Source organism: Colobus angolensis, unplaced genomic scaffold (assembly GCF_000951035.1).
Source record: "Colobus angolensis palliatus isolate OR3802 unplaced genomic scaffold, Cang.pa_1.0 Scaffold39, whole genome shotgun sequence".
Lineage (NCBI taxonomy): Eukaryota > Metazoa > Chordata > Mammalia > Primates > Cercopithecidae > Colobus > Colobus angolensis.
In genome coordinates this window covers 4,654,476-4,656,788 of record NW_012117265.1, presented here as the reverse complement: position 1 = coordinate 4,656,788, position 2,313 = coordinate 4,654,476, and the positions used below count along the sequence as shown (strand labels likewise).

Sequence of the window (2,313 nt, the reverse complement as noted above, 5' to 3'; positions counted from 1 at the left end):
TCCCAAGTAGCTGGGATGACAGGTGCGCACCATCATGCCTGGCTAATTTTTTGTATTTTTAGTAGAGACAGGGTTTCACCATGTTGGCCAGGCTGGTTTTGAACTCCTGACCTCATGATCTGCCTGCCTCGGCCTCCCAAAGTGCTGGGATTACAGTCCCAAAGTGCTGAGCCACCACACCCAACCTATAGTCAACTTCTTAAAGATGTGGAATACATACCAGTGACTAACAAGCATATGAAAAAATGCTCAACATCACTAATAATCAGAGAAATGTAGGTTAAAACCATGATGAGATACCGCCTTACACCAGTCAGAATGGCTATTACTAGGAAGACAAAAAATAACAGATGTTGGAAAGGATGCCAGAAAAGTGAACTCTTACACACTGTTGGTGGTAATGTAATTTAGTACAATCTCTATGAAAAACATATGGAGATTTCTCAAATAACTAAAAATGGAACTACCATTTGACCCAGGAATCTCACAACTGGGTATCTACACAAAGGAAAATAAATAATTGTGTCAAAAAGACACCTGCACCTGTGTGTCCATCACAGAACTATTCACCATAGCAAAGATATGGAATCAACCTAAGTGTGCATCAATGGAGGAGTGTATAAAGAAAATGTGATCTCTCTCTCTCTCTCTACACACACACACACACATATACGCACATATACACACACAGACATACACACACATACACACATATACACACACATACACACGCACACATACACACACACATGCACACACACATACACGCACACACACACACATACACACACATACCCATATACACACACATACACACACACGCACACACATACACACACATATACCCATATACACACAGACATATACCCATATACACACACATATACACACACATGCACACACACACGCACACACACACACACACACACGCAAACACACATACACACACATACACACACACACAAAATGCAATACCACTCAGGCATAAAAAAGAATGAAATCATGTCTTTTGCAGCAACATGGATGGAAGTGAGGTCAAACAACTCAGATACAGGAAGTCAAATGTATTTGACTAAATAATGCATAGACATGTCAATGCTAAATAATGGATGGGCATGGACATTCTTTATATTATTCCACATAAAGAGTGGAATAATAGACAGTGGAGACTTGGAAGGGTTGGGGAGTGGAGGAGAGTGGATAATGAGAAATTACTCAATGGGTACAATGTACATTATTCAGGTAATGGATACCCTAAAAGCCCAGACTTCCCCCCTGGGCAATAGATCCATGCAACAAAATTGCACTTGTATCCCTTAAATATATACAAATAACAATTTTAAGAAGTAGTGTGCAATATGGAGCAGCCACAAGTGGCTTTTAAATTAAAATTAAATAAAATTAAAACTTCAGTGTCTCAGTTACATTAACCACACTTCAAGCACTTAGTAATCACACACGGCTCTGTGCTGAATGGCACAGATAGAAACATTTTCTATCACTGCAGAAAGTTCTATTGGATGGGCTGATTCAAGGCAAGGTTTGGCAAACTACAGCCCTGCTGGGTCCATGGCCTGTTTTTAGAAAGCCTGTGAGCTGACGACAATTTTTATTTTTAAAAAGCAAATTGGTAAAACAAGAAAAAGCATGTGAAAGGCTTGTTGATTCTGAAGAATCAACAGTGCTCTCTTGCACAACAATAAATCAGAACCAAGGACAGGGCACACAGGCATTGGAAGGTCCTAATACATTGTTCACATTTGACTTGAAAAGAACCTCGTATGAAATCTAGTTATTTCTTTTGTAAATATGAGTTGAGTGTTTATTATGTGCCTGGCAGAATATGGGGTTCTTGGAATATAGTGGTGAAAAAGCAGACAGTTACTCTCTGTTATATTCCTGATACATGGTACAATGTATATAACTCTTCTTTGAATGGGTAAATTTGGATATGCAAAGTTGAGCCACCTTGAAGCCATCTCTGGAGTTGGAAAATAGGTCCATCCTTCCACATATGTTGAGGATGAATCACATACAACTTGAAACTGGAAGCCCTAATTGACCTGCTGAGGCAAGAGGATCACTTGTGACCAGGAGTTAGAGACCAGTCTGGGCAACATAGTGAGACCCTCTCTCTACACAAAATTTAGAAATTAGCAAGGCATGGTGACACGTGCCTGTAGTCCCAGCTACTCGGGAGGCTGAGGTGGGAGGCTCGCTGGAGCCCGGGAGTTCAAGACTGCAGTGAGCTATGATTGCACCACTGCACTTCATTCTGGGTAACAGAGCGAGACCCTGCCTCTAAAAGAAAAA

The 2,313-nt window shown here is 40.7% G+C and overlaps 1 protein-coding gene across 1 annotated transcript in view; it reads right to left on the bottom strand.

The window, feature by feature from the left end:
* The window catches only part of MUC16 (mucin 16, cell surface associated), a 173,133-nt gene that overhangs the window by 4,967 nt on the left and 165,853 nt on the right, over nt 1–2,313 (bottom strand).